Source organism: Callithrix jacchus, chromosome 15 (genome assembly GCF_049354715.1).
Source record: "Callithrix jacchus isolate 240 chromosome 15, calJac240_pri, whole genome shotgun sequence".
In the NCBI taxonomy this organism is placed as follows: Eukaryota; Metazoa; Chordata; class Mammalia; order Primates; family Cebidae; genus Callithrix; species Callithrix jacchus.
The window spans coordinates 36,353,902-36,370,205 of NC_133516.1; the positions used below are offsets into that span (position 1 = coordinate 36,353,902).

General features: G+C 45.7%; 1 protein-coding gene across 3 annotated transcripts in view; it reads right to left on the reverse strand.

The window, feature by feature from the left end:
- CHDH (choline dehydrogenase) overlaps positions 1-16,304 on the reverse strand; it is a 32,806-nt gene that overhangs the window by 12,781 nt on the left and 3,721 nt on the right. For 2 of the 3 annotated variants that reach the window (XM_002807591.6, XM_078351186.1), the window contains exon 2: positions 13,937-14,007. The exons of the other annotated variant lie outside the window; for it this stretch is intronic. The gene's annotated coding sequence lies outside the window, so the exon portion shown is untranslated. The remainder of the gene's footprint in view (positions 1-13,936; positions 14,008-16,304) is intronic. 3 annotated transcript variants of the gene reach the window in all.

The following is a 16,304-nucleotide window of genomic DNA, read 5'->3' on the forward strand; positions in this document are numbered from 1 at the left end:
CACTAACACCAGGAACAAGGCAAGATGTCCTTTGAACCACTCCTTTTTAGTACTGTACTGGAAAAATCCTATCTAATGCAATAAGACAAGAAAAGGAAATAAAAGGTATACAGATTGGGAAGGAAGAAATAAAACTGTCTTTGTTTGCTAATGACATGATTATTTATGTAGAAAATCTAAAAGAATAAAAAATTCCTGGAATTAATAAGCAATTACAGCAAGGTTTCAGGATACAAGGTTAATATATAAAAGCTAATTGCTTTCCTACATACTAGCAACAAACAAGTGGAATTTGAAATTAAAAACACAATGCCATTTAAATTAGCACCCCAGCTGGGCACAGTGGCTCATATAACACCAACACTTTGGGAGGCTGAGGTGAGAGGATCACTTGAGGCCAAGAGTTTGAGACCAGCCTGGGCAACACAGCAAGACCCCATCTGATATGGTTTGGGTTTGTGTCCCTGTCCAAATCTCATGTCGGATTGTAATCACCAATATTGGAGGAGGTGACTGGATCATGGGGGCATACTTCCCTCTTACTGTTCTCATGATATTGAGTGAATTCTCATGAGATCCAGTTGTTTAAAAGTGTATAGCACCTCCCCCTCCTCTCTTTCTTCCTCCTGCTCCAGCCATGTAAGACATGCCTGCTTCCCCTTCCCCTTCTGCCATGATTGTAAGTTTCCTGAGGTCTCCCCAGCATGTTTCCTGTAGAGCTTGTAGAACCATGAGCCAGTTAAACCTCTTTTCTTATAAATTACCTAGTCTCAGATAGTTCTTTATAGCAATGAGAGAACAGACTAAATACACCATCCCTACAAAAATGAGTAACTAATAAAAAATGCATTAGTTGGGCATGGTGGTATATACCTGTAGTCCTAGCTACTTGGAAAGATGGCTTGAGGCTGCAGAGAGCTATGACTGAGCCACCACACTCCAGCCTGGACTACTGCACCTCAGCCTATGTGACAGCAAGACCCTATCTCTAAACAAATAAGCACCCCAAAGAAATACTTATGTATAAATCTAACAAAATATACACAAGATCTATATGAGGAAAACTATGAAACTCTGATGACATTTAAAACTAAATAATGGAGAGATATTTCATGTTTGTGGATAGGAAGGCTCAATATTGTCAAGATGTCAGTTCTTCTCAACCTAATCTATAAATTCAATGCAGTCCCAGTCAAAACCACAAGTTATTTTGTAGATATTAACCAACTGGTTCAAAGTATATATGGAGAGGCAAAAGACCCAGAATGTCCAACATAATACTCAAAGTGAAGAGCAAAGTTGGAGGACTGACACCACCCGACTTCAAGATTTACTATAGAGCTACAGTAAACAAAACAATGTCTTATTGGTGAATAGATCCATGGAACAGAACAGAAAGCCCAGAAATAGACTCATAGAGTCAACTGATGTTTGACAAACCAGCAAAGGCAGCACAATAGAGCAAGGAAGTTTTTCCAACAAAGGGAGATGGAATAACTGGACATAAACACACACACACACACACACATACACACACACACAGAGTAAATACAGACAAAGACCTTATGTCCTGCACAAAAATTAACTCAAAATGAATCACAGACCTAAATGTAAAATATAAAACTACAAAAATCCTAGAAGATAGCACAGGAGAAAGAACACCTAGATGATCTTGAGTTTGATAATAACTTTTTATATTACAACACCAAAGGCACAGTCCGTGAAAGAAAGAACTGACAAGCTGGACTTCAATCAAATGTGTGTTTTCTACTTTGCTAAAGACAATATCAAGAGAATTAAAAGACAAGTCACAGACTAGGAATAAATCTTGGCAAAAGATATAAAGGATTACTATGTAAATACACAAATAAATATATTCTTAAAACTCAATAGCAATGTGATTAAAGAATGGACCAAAGACCTTAAAAGACACCTCACCAAAAAAGACAGACAGATGTCAAAGATGCACATGAGAAGATGCCCCACATCCTGTGTCATCAGGAAAATGCAAATTAAAACAGTGAGACACCGCTGCACACATATTAGAATGGCCAAAATCCAGACACTGCAACATCAAATGCTGACAGGGATGAGAAGCAACAGGAACTTTCATTTGTTGGTGGTGAGAATGCTAAATGGTACAGCCACTTTGGAAGAGAGTCTGGTGATTTCTTGTACAAATCAACACACTTTTACCATGTGATACAGCAACTGTGCTCCTTGGTATCTGCCCAAAAGAGCTGAAAAATATGTCCACACAAAAACCAGGAAATAAATATTTATAGCAGTTTTATTCATAATTACCCAAAGCTGGAAGCAACTAAGACATCCTTCAGTAGGTGAACGGATAAACTGTGGTACATCCAGTCAATGGAATATCATTTAGTGCTAAAAAGAAATGAGCCAGGAAACCATGAAAAAACAAGGAGGAAACTTAAAAGCATATTACTAAGTGAAAGAAGCCAATCAGAAAAGGCTACAAACCATATAAGCTCAAAGATATTACATCCTGGAAAAGGCAAAACTATGGAGACAGTAAAATGATCAGTGGTTGTCAGGAGTTGGGAGAGGGATAAACAGGCAGACCACAGAGGATTTTTAGGGCAGGAAACTACTCTGTTTTCTGTATAGTGGTAGCTATATGTCATCATACATTTGTCCAAACCTATAGAATGTACAATACCAAGAGTAAACCCTAATGTTAACTATGGGTTTTAGGTGATAATGATGTGCCAATATAGGTTTATCAGCTGTAATAAATATACCACTTTGGTGGGAAGATGTTGGTTAATGGGAGGATTATGTATATGTGGGGGCAAAGCCTATATGGGAAATCTCTTCACCTTCCTCTCAATTTTGCTGTGAGCCTAAAACTGTCTTTTTAAGAAGTATTTTTAAAATACAATAGAGCCTGATTCCATCTTTGATGTTTGACTACTGACTACTTTCAAGCTCCACCCCTCCCTCTTCCCCTCTTGCCCCACAGCTGGGCAAGTGAATAAAGAAGCCCTGGCATTCCTGCCCCGATTATCAACGGGGAGGTTCAAGTCATACAAATCCAATTCATGTGTGGGATTGTCACCTCGACTCCACTCCCTAACCATAATAGAAACCAGGAACATTTGCCCTTTCCTTCACAGACCAGCCATGGCAGACCAGCCTGGGTGCTTGCCCTGCTCTCCCTGTGAAGTGCCATTATATGAGCAGTAAACCTTATTGTAGCCACTTGGTGTGTGTGTGATGTCTTTAGTCTCAACTTTCAAACCAACTCTGGGTGGTCGGGGGTTGATCCCACCCTCCATGGGCAACCACAAGACAAAACAATACCACTTACAAGAGCATCAGGAAATATGGCATACTTAGTGATAAGCTTAAAATATACACAGGACCTATTTACTGAAAACTACAAAATATTGACAGAAGTTAAAGATGACCTAAATAAATACCATGAACAGGAAGACCCAATGTTGTTATGATGTCAACTTCCCCAGATTGATTTATAGATTCGATGCAATGCCAACCTCAGCAGGCTTTTGTGTGTGTGTGGGGGGGGGGGGCTGAAATGCTGATTTCAAAAGGTATATGGAAATACAAAGGACATAGAAAAAGTTGTACTTCAGTTGGTCATACAAAGAAACCCCACACAGCTGTGAAAATGAAGGAAACATAGCACCTTATATCATATGAATGAATCCTAAAAATATATTCAGCACACAAAAGGAAAATTACAGGTTATGGCCTGAATGAGACCATATATATATATATATTCACATATATACGCATATATGTGAAGTTTTAAAACATGCATTCATATGTGCACCAAATATCGGGGTCCCAAAATATATGAAGCAAACAATGAGAGATTGAAGGGAGAAATAAACAGTCCCACAACAATAACTGGAGACTTCAATACTCAGATTTCAATTATGGAATAAAGCCAGAGAGAAGATCAATCAGGAAATAGAGGACTTGATTAACACTATAAACCAGTTAGAGACCTGACAGATATATACAAAACATTCACTACAACAAGAGAATCCACAGTTTTTCCAAGTGCACATGGAACATTCTCCAGGAAAAGACCATACGTTAGGCAATGAAACAGGTTTTAATACATCTTAAAAGACTGAAATCAGGGAGGGGAAGAGCAAGATGGCAAAGAGAGGGCTCCATCAATCGCCCCCTCACTTCCCACCCCCACAGGAACACCAAGTTTGACAACCATCTACACAAAGGGAGCAATTTCATAGCAGCCAAAATTCAGGCACCAGCTTGGCCATGGTGGAGGAGAGCACCAGGAGGGCTCTTGGGTTCCCTGATTCCAGGCCTTAGCTCTCAAATGGCCTTTCCGGACCAACCCTGGGCCAGAGGGGAACCCACTGTTCTGAAGGGTGAGTCTCAGGCCTGGCAGCATTCACCACAAGCTGGCTGAGAGCCCTCGAGCCTTAAGTGAATACCGGTGGTATCCTGACAGTACTCCCAGTAGGCCTGTGGTGGTGGCAATGGTGTGAGGCTCCTCTGCCTGTGGAAAGGAAAGGGAGCAGTAGAGATGTGACATGGTAAAAAGATACATGAGGACTGTGTCACACTGTGTGAGTGCCAGCTCAGCTGCAGTACAATGGAACACAAAGTAGGTTTCTAAGGTTTTTGCCTCCAGTCCCTGGCTCCCGGACAGCATCTCTAGATCTGCCTCGGGGGGCGGGGAGTGAAACTTGCCACCCTGAAGGGAAGGCCACAAGCCTGTCTGGCTTCACTGCTGGCTGACGGTAGGGCCCAGCGCCTTGTGTAAACATAGGCGGTAGCCATGTAGTGGTTACAGCATGCCTGGCAAGACGCAGTCCTCCGCTGGCTTCAGGTCTGACCCAGCGAAGTAGCAGTGGTTGTGGCCACAGGGGTGCTTCTGTCACTGTAGGTGTAGCTCCAGGCACCTCAACGCAGAGAGAGAGAGAGAGACTCCATTTATTTGTGAGAAAGTAAGGGAAGAGAACAAGAGTCTTTGCCTGGTAATCCAAAGAATTCTTCCAAATCTTATCCAAGACTACTAAGGCGGGACCTCTGAGAGTCTGCAAGAAGCACAGCGTTCCTAATACAGACACAGCTTCGATCACAACACTCAAGCAAGACTCCATTAAAAAAAAAGAAAAAGAACTAGAGAAAGAACAAACTTAACCAAAAGCTAACAGATGAAAGAAAGTAATAAAGATCAGAGTGAAGACAAATAAAACAGAAAAGAGAAAAACAATAGAATCAAAGAAGCCAAAGTTAGGTCTTTGGGGGAAAAATTAAAATGACAAACCTTTAGCTAGACTGACTTAGCTAGATTGACTAATTAAAAAAAAAAAAAAGACTCCAATTAGTGAAATTAAAATCAGTAAAATAAACACTTTACTGCATCAAAGGGCACCATCAAGAATGAAATGACAACCCATATGAAAGAGAAAATATTTGCAAATCATGTATCTGATGAGATTAGTATCTAGAATTTGTCAAAAGCCATAACTCAACAACAAAAAACCCAAATAGAAAATGGCCAAAGGACTTGAATAGACATTTCTCTAAGAAAGAAACACAAATGGCCAATAAACACATGGAAAGATGCGCAACGTCACTAGTCATTAGGAAAATAGAAATCAAAATCACAGTGAAATACCACTTCATACCCACCAGGATGGCTATAATTAAAAACAAACAGGAAATAAAAACAATTGCTGATGAGGATATGAAGAAATGGAAACCCTTGCACGCTGCTGGTAGGAATGTAAAGTGCTGTAAAGTCTGTAGAAGACAGGTTAGCAGCTCCTAAACACAGACCGTGTGGTCCAGTCATTCCACTCCTAGGTATATACTCCAAAAACCTGAAAGCAGAAACTCGAACATACTGTTACACCAATGTTTACAGCATCATTATTCACAACAGCAAAAGGGTGGAAACAAATGTCTATCAACAGATGAGTGGATAAACAAAATGTGGTATGAACACACAGTGGTATATTATTCAGCCTTAGAAAGGAATGAAATTCTGGCACATGCTACAACATGGCTGGACCTAGAAAGTATTATGCTAAGTGAAATAAGCCAGACACCAAAGGACAAATACTGTGTGATTTCACTTACATGAGTTACCTAGAACAGGCAAATTCATAGAAACAGAAAATAGATTAGCGGTTACCGGGGGATGAGAGGAAGGAAAACGAGGAATTACTCTTTGGGGGAACAGAGCTTCTCATTGAGGCGATGCAAAAAAAGAATTGGAAACGGATAGTGGTGGTGATGGGTGTACAACACTGTGAATATACTTAATGCCACTGAATTGTGCTTAAAGTGGTTAAATCGCCAACAAAATCCTACATGCAACTGAATTCTGGATCTCGTTAAGTAAATCAAACCTATAAGGGAGAAAGATATAAAGGAACTTGAGGACAGTAACCTCTGAACACGGAGGCGTTCCTGGGGGTTTTCACTTGCACCGGTCACATTTTATTTCTTGATGTAGATGACAAGCACATGTGTGTGTTGTTGTGTAGTTTTACTAAGAACTGCAGTAAATGACAATAATTAAAATCAACAAGATCAAGAGGCAACACAGGAGCTTTGCCAGGAGGCACAGAGCCTACCCTGCAGGAGTGAAGACAGACTCCTTCCTTAGGTGGCGGCAGGTCATTTACTCTTCTGTCCCCAATCATTCAAAAACCCCACCCCGCATCACAACTCTGCTCCAACACCTCCCCTTCATGCTCCCACCCTCCCCACATGAGGGAGGGGCCTGTCACCCAGAGGGAACTCCTTGAGGGCAGGGACTCCTAAGCTGCTATCGTAGTCCGTCTCAGGCCAGCAGGCTGGGTGGGTGGGCAGATTGACTGGCGTGCTGCAGGAGTCCCAGGGAAGCAGCCCCTTCCACTTCCCTGGGATGCCTGGCAGGAAGGAGCTGCTTGGCATTGGCAGGATGTTAGGTGGGCAGGAATGGGAGCAGGGAAAGACAGGATAGCATGTGTGTTCATTTCTGTGTGTGGGGGTCGGAGTCCTCCCTGCCATGTCTGGGTTCTGAAGTTGGTGAGGTGGCATCTGAGGCTTCCCTTTCGACTCGGGGTGCCTACACCCCCAGCCCACTCTGTTTCCTGAAACCAACTGTGGCCAGGTCCAGTCCAGCACTTGGACCAGAAGAGGAGGATGTGGCTTTGCCAACAGCCATGCACGAGAAAGAATAGACTTTTGCCTGGTCTACCTTACAGTCAAGAGGAAAAAACTGATGTGACATGCGCCCTCCGGTGGTACTGGGCAGCCCCACCCACCAGGCCACATCTTCCATCTGGCCAGCTGGCCTTGATGATGGACACCTGGTCCCTGTACTGCCCCTGTGTGGGAAGCAGGCTTTGGTCAACTCGAAACCCCCACCCCCAATGCCAGGGAAGTGAGTAGATCAAGCAGAGAGAAGTAAGAAAGACAGGGGCCACCACGTCTTACTGGTTATGGCTGGTGGCTTTCATTGCCACAGCCCTTTGTAGCATCAGCTAACAATTCTCATTTCAAATTCTCAAATCAGTAGTCAAAGATTGGTGGGGTACAGTGGCTTGCGCCTGTAATCCCAGCACTTTGGGAGGCCAAGGTGGGTGGATCACTTGAGGTCAGGTTAAAAAACAACCTGGCCAACATGGTTAAACCCCATCTCTACCAAAAAAACAAAAATATTAGCCAGGTGTGGTGGTGGGCATCTGTAATCCCAACTACTCGGGAGGCTGAGGCAGGAGAATCTCTTGAACCCAGGAATCAGAGTTTGCAGGAAGCCCAGATTGCACCATTGCACTCCGGCCTGGGTGATACAGCCAGACTCTTTCTCAAAAAAAAAAAAAAAAAAGTCAAAGACTGCTATTGAAAAGTCTGCTAAACTTTGTGGTTAGAAAACTGATTGTTTTATAACACAAGACAGAAGTCTATGTAATTTTGAGCATGTGGCCAATTGCACAACACATTTTATTACTTTGGTGGAGTTAAGCTGCAAAAGGATCAGGCCCAGAAGAAAATGCTTACGCACCATTCCAGAAGTGTCCGCACTTGCGACACATCTGCCTACAGACACACAGCTGGAGTAATGAGGAAGCTTCCTGAAAGGACCCTTCGCACAGGGCCCCCAGCGGCACTTGCTTCCTCACCACATCTTGGTGTGCACACGTGTTTTCTTTCTAGCTCTTGGCCAGGGTAGCTTCTCTCCCAGAGTAGGCCAAGAGCTAGAAAGGTAGCTGTGGACAAGGCTCAGGTAGTCCTATCACAAAGCTCAGCTACTCATGAGCTTCAAAGCCCAGAAAGTTACTCTATAGCCCTGAGCCCTGGCACCCTGAAGCCAGCACTGCCCCAGGCTTGCACTCGACCTTCACACCTGTCACTGTGGCCATGGGCCATGCTGATGATGACAGTCTTTCTGGAGAACTGCAAAACATGTGGTAAAGACCATGGCCACCTTTGCCCATCTGGGGGGTGGCAAATCCATCTTTGGCATTCGCCAAAGGAGGATTCAGGGCAGGTCACCTGCTCTTTTCCACCTGGCCTTCTAGAACTGGCTTTGACCTGCAATCTCTGTGAGACCTCAAACAAGATTCCCTACATGCCAGGCTGGGTTCTGTGCGGGTAAAATACACTGCTCTTTGGTTGCCTTTGTCTGATCATAGAGCTCCATTCAACCATGGGACCAAACAGTTATATTAACAGGTGAGGCTACCCCCACTGAGCACATCACGTGGGTTATCAGGTTTAAGCCCCGAAAGATGCTGGGTGGGGTGGAGAGTCTTCATCATCTCTCCATCACCATCAGCCTTATGTCGCAGAGAGAAAAACAAGGCCGAAGAGGTCAAGCCCCTGCCCCATGTCAAGCCAGAGGCCGGGACCCTCTCCAGCACAGGCCCAACCGACAAAGCCACATCACCGAAGCCAAAAGGTCATAGTCAGCATGCAAAAGGGTGCAAGATACCAAGTTCCCATGTCAGGGTTCTCAAGCCAAGAAGGCTTGGCTGCTTTTCTGCATCCCAGCAGAGCTTCCCAGGAGCACAACCGTCTGAATACCCAGAGCTGTGGTGGGCTGAGGGGAATGTAGTGCAGTGGCCAAGGGTGGGAAGGATCCTAGTTAGAGAATGAGACCTGGCTGGGCCCAGAGGCTGTGGTGGTCCAGGGAGTAACCCTGGGCAGCTGCTCCTCCTCCCACAGGAACTTCATGCCACCCCCAACCCAGGTCCCCCACCTCCCAAAGAAAGTGGGACAAGCTTCCTCATGGCCCCCTATGCCCTCTTGTCCTAAGCCTGACCAGGCCAGGACCCTGCCTCTGTAGCCATCATGCCACTGTGAGCCTCACTCTCTGGGCTCCGGGTGCATGGTCCACCTTCCCTTCCTCCCCAGGGCCTTTGCACATGCTGTTCCCTCCTCCAGGTACAGGTCCTAACCTCCTTTCACCTATTCACTCCTCACTTTTCCCCAGGCCTTGATTTCCCTGGAAAGCCCTCCTCACCACGGATCACATCCATCCTGGGACTTCTCTATGTCATTTACTGGGACCTCAACAGGCTAGCAATGAGATGAGCTGTGGATGGCCCACATCCCTGGCTGAGGGATCCACACCCTTGTCTCTCACCGAGTGCTGAGCCTGGCCTCAGGGTGGCATTCCGTCATGCTGGCTGAGGGGACATGTGCAGAGGATGAGGCTGCACAAGGCCTACAGCAAACCCAACCTGGGCAGTCTGAGACATGGATGCTGATCTCATACACCTGTGTCAGGACCAACAGAAGGCACCCCCTGGGGATGCTCTGGATCCAAACATTGTAATGGTTACCCAGGCATATACACAGATCAAAACCAGCACGAGGTACACTTTACTGTATAACTGCTGCACCTCAATTAAAAAGTGTAAAACAGTTTTTCTGAAAGCATCTTCTGGGCTGAGGCAGGAGGACTGCTTGATGTAACTGAGGAGCTGAAGACCAGCCTGAGCAACATAGTGAGACCCAGAAAATTTTTCTAAAAAAAAATTTGTTTTTTAATTAGCCAGGCACAGTGGTGTGTACCTATAGTACTAGCTACTCAGGAGGCTGAGGCAGGAGAATCACTTGAGCCCAGGAGTTCAAGGCTGCAGTGAGCTAGCACTGTCCCACTGCACTCCAGCATGGGCAACAGAGCAAGACCCAGTCTCTCTATTAAAAAAAAAAAGGCATTTTCTTCAGCGTCAAGTTCTCTTCCCAGGAATCTTATCTCACACATATTGATACACAATTAACAATAGGAAACTGCCATCTGGGAGATGATTCTGGACAGTGTGAACAAGGCCACATCACTTGGCCCCTTGTGTCCTGGCTTCTTGGGCAGAACCCTCCTGCCCTCTGATCCTCCCGGTAAAGAGGTGCAGATGGGGCAGGGCTGAGGCTGGTCAGGACGCACTACAGGCTGCCACAAAAATCCAAGGTGGAGCCCTGAAGTCTGACATCGCATCAGAGCTTTGCTAGGCCTCACCATGTGACCCAGAGCAGGGGTTTCCTGTTGGTAAAGCAGGGATGCTGGCCTCTGCTGGCACCTCCAATGCCTGTGAGTCTGCCCCCCTGCCGCCCCGCTGCTGCCCTACAGTGGGTACTTCCTCAGCCCGGGAATCCTGTGCTTCACGTTCCAGGCCTCTGCCCTCTGCACACACCCCTCCACTCTCTAGCTGCTTCCCCAGTTTTTAAAACCTTCACAGTGGTCTACACCAAAACCAGAGTGTAAGGTGGGAGGCTATGCAATGGCTCACACCTGTAATCCCAGCACTTTGGGAAGTTGAGTGGGCAGATCACCTAAAGTCAGGAGTTCAAGACCAGCCTGGCCAACATGGTGAAACCCCGTCTCTACTAAATATATGAAAATTAGCCAGGCATGGTGGTACGCGTCTTGTAGTCCCAGCTACTAGGGAGGCTGAGGCAGGAGAATCACTTGAACTTGGGAACCAGAGGTTGCCATGAGCCAAGATCACACCACTGTACTCCAGCCTGGACAAGACAGTCAGAGTCAGACTCTGTCACCAAAAAAAAAAAAAGAATGTAAGGTTGGAAACCTAGAGTCCTAATATCCAGGCAGGGGTCGGGGGCCTAAGCTGCTCAACCTCCAGGGATGGCTCTTCAGGGTCGCCTATCATTTCTTTCCCTTGCAGGTGTTTCTGTGGATCCAGTCTGTGCAGGTGCTACGGGCGTCCACCCATGGGTAGGAGGCAGGGTGCAACAGAGGTCACTGCTGGGGATACCCGAATCCCTTAAGGGTCCCTCCCAGAGTCAAGTACCTGATAGACTAGGGGGTCGGGTGGCTGCAGTGCCTCAGGCCAGCCCCTGAGGAAGAGCGGCCACTCCGCTCCAGATGTGAAGTCCCTGCAGCACTCCGCGCTGCACTGAGCCTGGGTGAGTGGGCTCTGCAGCACAGAGGGCCTCAGGTGAAAGCGGAGAGGTGGGCGTGGTAAGCCAGAGCACAGCCAGAGACAGTCTGAGAGGACAGAAGGCGCTGGTGTCCCAGCTCTTATGCAGTAACATAGCAGCTCTTCCCTCTCTAGGAGAGTTGAAGGCCCTCCTCATGCCAGGCACACAGCAGGCTTCAGAGGCCAGGAGTTACCAAGCTCCCACCTGGCAGAGCCCATCCACAGAGCTGCTCTTCCTACCATGTGCGTTCACTTAAAGACAGCAGCGGGGACAGCTGGAAGCTCTCAGAGCCAGGTATGCAGCAGGCACTCATTAAATGCTTGTCATGTGACTGGTATATAAAAATGGACTGTCCAGGGAGAAAAAGCAGACACGGAAGCCAAGGCCTAAGGGGGCAGTAGCTCCTCTCATAAGAATGAGGCTGGCGCTGCAGAATCCACCCACTTTTGTCCACCCCTTGGACACTACCTGGATCAGGCCCCATCATCTCCCACTGGAACCCTCCCCACAACATCCTAGAAGTGTCCCTGCTACTACTGATGCCTCCTCAGGCCACCCCACAGCTCTCCACAGAGCAGCCAGGGGGATCTCAGAACAAGGGGGAGCCCAGACCAGCAGACAGAAAAAAGATATGGGCAAGGGTCCTCTGGGGACTCACAAAGGTGACTTCACACCCAGGAGGCAATTAAAAGACTGACTTCTCCATACAGTCCAGGCAGGGGTCTGAACGGAAGAATGCAACACCACCTACAAAACATCCTCGCCCAAAAGTTCAAACCTGAATCTGATCACACTTCTAGATCAATCCACCGACTCACAGGAAATGCAAAGGTCAGAGCAACTTGCAAAGGTCCACCATCAGCAGAACCCAGGCAAAGGGAAACCCCACAGTTCTTCAACAATAGCTCCAAGTATAGAATGGATGAGTAAGAGAGATGAGAGAGAGGAAGGAAAGCCTACAGGCTGTGAGAGAAGCAAGACCCAACCATGAGAATGTGCCGCTCTTGACTGGACCGTGGTAATTTGAACAGAGTGGGTATGTGAGGATGTCAAAAAACCATTATTTGTCAAATGTGACTGTGATCCCGTGGTTATGTTGTTTAAACTCACCCTTTCATGAACCTTTGTACATTGTTTGTGGGAATGTAAATCAGTACAACCACTATGGAAAACAACATGGAGATGCCTCAGAAAAAAACAAAATAGAAGTATCATATGATCCAACAACCCCACTACTGGGCTGGGTATATAAAAGAAAGGAAATCAATATATCAAAGAGATAGCTACACACCCATGCTTACTGCAGCACTACTCCCAATAGCCAAGACATGGAATCAAACTACGTATCCATTAATGGACAAATAGATTTTAAAAATGTTATACATAGTGCAGTACTATTCAATCATAAGAAAGAATGAGATCCTGTCATTTGCAGCAACATGGATGGAACTGGAGGTCATTATGTTAAATGAAATAAGCCAGGCATGGAAAGCCAAAAATCACATTCTCACTCATAGTGGGGAGCTAAAAAAAAGTGGATCTCATGAAGATGGAGGGAAGATGGGCAGGTATCAGGGTTCAGGAAGAGCAGGGAGGATGGGGGAAGATAGGTTGAGTAACGGGTACAATACATAGGTAGAAGAAATGAGATGTAGTATTTGACAGATCAGTATGGTGACTATAGTTAACAATCTATTGTACATTTCAAAATACCTATGAGAATAATTCAACTATTTTTTTCTTTTCTTTATACTCTAAGCTATTCAAACTTGTGCACTTACATAATTCAACTATTTCTAAAGATAAATATTTAAGGATGGGTGCACTGGCTCACACCTGTATCTCAGCACTTTGGGAGGCAGAGGTGGGGGTGGGAGGATTGCTTGAGGCCAGGTGTTCAAGACCAGCTTAGGCGACATTGTGAAACCCCATGTCTACAAAATTATTTTTATTTTTATTATTTTTTTAAACAAAAATTTTTATTAGCTGGATATGGTGGCACACACCTGTAGTCCCAGCTACTTGGAAAGCTGAGGTGGGAGGATTGCTTAAGCTCAGGAGTTTGAGGTTACATGAGCTATGATCCTGCCACTGCACCCCAGCCTGGGTGACAGAGCAAGACCTTGTCTCAAAAACAAGTTATTTAGGATTTGGCTTACAATCACCCCAGGGATTAGGAGGACTTAAAAAAGAGGACCCCCACGAGGCGATGCTAACAAAGCTATGTGATGGGAACACGGAATTCCCATCCCCATCATCTCTTCTGGCTAATTCTGTACAGGTTTCAAATCTTCCATGATGAGATGGATTTTTGTAGTTGTTATTTGTTTGAAATCTCAGATCTCACTAGAGGAGTGAGGGAAAGTACAGAGGTGGGAGCAACTCTGTGGCACAGGCCTGGCCTACAAAGAGGGATTTCCAACAATTCCCCAGATGTTTGGGGTGTTCTGCAAGTGCTCATCACCAGCTTCCTTTTTCAAGTAAACTTTTAACCCATTTTTTAAAATCTCAGTTAACAAACACCCACCTCACATCCAGAAGGGACAGGATACAGTGCACTCTGTGACCGAGGCTGGCCCACTCACTATTTGTGATTTTCTGTGAAAGATAAGTACAGAATCGAAAGTCAGAGTGTAGAAACTTTTACAGTTTCATCATTGGACACAGCCGCCTCATGTCCGTTGAGTCTAATAAGCAGATAATGGGCTTATCTTTTCATATATCTTCAATTTTATCATAATAATTTTCATATTTTAAAAATTGGCCCATGAAAGATTACAACTTTAAAAACAATCATCTAGTCTTTCACCATGGAGAGTTTGAGAACCACTGTTATGGACCAGACATTGATCCCCTGGAGACCCCAAATCCATCCGTTAAGGAGATTCGTCAGAGATGCCAGAACAAAGCTTCCCTTCCCACTGCCTGCTGTGCCAACTCCAGTATTTCATATAAATACATCACAGGTGCTGCAAAGCCTATTTTATTTTCTGTGCTCACTGGCACACTTCCACAGCGGTACGAGCAGAGCCACTTCCAGCAGACACCTCTGTCGCTCAGGCCGGAGTGCAGGGGCAGGATCATAGCTCTCTGCAAGGTCCAGGTTGTGTGCTGGGTGCTCCTGTTGGTCAAAGCATCTTGGCCAGCCATGGTTAGCCAGCCAACTTTCACACACATGCCCACCACCATTTCCCCTTCAAACTTCTGGATGGGTTTAACTGCAGAGGGTCCTAAGACTGCAAGGTGAGCTGTTTGAAAAACTGACTGCGGCCGGGCGCGGTGGCTCACGCCTGTAATGCCAGCACTTTGGGAGGCCGAGGCGGGTGGATCATGAGGTCAAGAGATCGAGACCATCCTGGTCAACGTGGTGATACCCCGTCTCTACTAAAAATACAAAAAAAAATTAGCTGGGCACGGTGGTGCGTGCCTGTAATCCCAGCTACTCAGGAGGCTGAGGCAGGAGAATTGCCTGAACCCAGGAGGCAGAGGTTGCAGTGAGCCGAGATCGCGCCATTGCACTCCAGCCAGGGTAACAAGAGCGAAACTCCGAAACTCTGTCTCAAAAAAAAAAAAAAAAAAAAGAAAAATTGACTGCTTCTTTGTATCAACTGGAAATCACTCTATCACTAAAGTACTGAAATACATCAGGAGTTGGGGCTAGTGTAAGACATCAACCTGCACTCATGGCCTCTGGTTTCTAGTGTGCTCCTGAAAATGTCATCACTATTCTAACTATGATACACACACACAAATCACAAACATGAAGTTATAAAACAAACTCACAGCTGGGCGCAGTGGCTCACGCCTGTAATCCCAGCACTTTGGGAGGCCGAGGTGGACAGATCACCTGAGGTAAGGAGTTTGAGACCAGCCTGGCCAACATGGTGAAACCCCATCTCTACTGCAAATCCAAAAATTAGCCAGGCATGGTGGAGGGCACCTGTAATCCCAGCTACTCAGGAGGCTGAGTAAGGGGAATTGCTTGAACCCAGGAGGCAGAGTTGCAGTGAGCTGAGATTGCACCATTGCACGCTAGCCTTGGAGACAAGAGCGAAACTCCATCTCAAAATAAATCAATAAAATAAACTCACACTAATATGGAAGGTCGCCTGAGTTGGTGTCATGCATTGAGGTTCCATGCTCAAGTTTCACTATATTAAAAGAGAATTGAAAGTGGCTGGTAGTGAAGATCCTTAAGTTGCAGCCTCCACTCTGCTACCACTCAGGGTTTAGCATCCCTGGGCCTCAGTTTCCTCATCTACGCAATGAGAATGCAACCACTCATTTCATGGGTTTTGTTGAGGGCAAAAGAAAATAAGAGCTAAACATACACTTCAAAGAATTAAAAGGACCAGGTGCAGCAGCTCATGCCTGTAATCCTAGCACTTTGGGAGGCCAAGGCAGAAGCAATGCTTGAGGTCAGAAGTTCAATATCAGCCTGGGTAACATAGCAAGATCTCATCTCTAAAACATAATAAAGAAAAAATTATCCTGGCATGGTGATGCACACCTGTAGTCCTACCTACTTGGGAGGCTGAGGCAGAAGAGTCGCTTGAGCTTAGTGAGCTAAGAGCACCACTGCACTCCAGGCTTGGCAACAGAACTATACACTGTGTTGAAAAAAAAAAGGAAAGAAAAGTACGAAGCTAAAACTACATGGTGATCTTATCAAGTTTACAGCATGGCCTGAGTTTCATCCTCCCTCTTCTTACATACCCTCACTCATTTCATTTCGTCCTCCATAAAGTGTGGAATGTGATGCTACATCTATGACCAATAATATTACTAACAACAAATAAATTCAAGTATCATGGATCAAAAAACATACCACCGACCCTGCGGCATGTGCCCAATGTAGGGCCCACCATAGGATGATAGGGTGGTCCTCCCTGCGG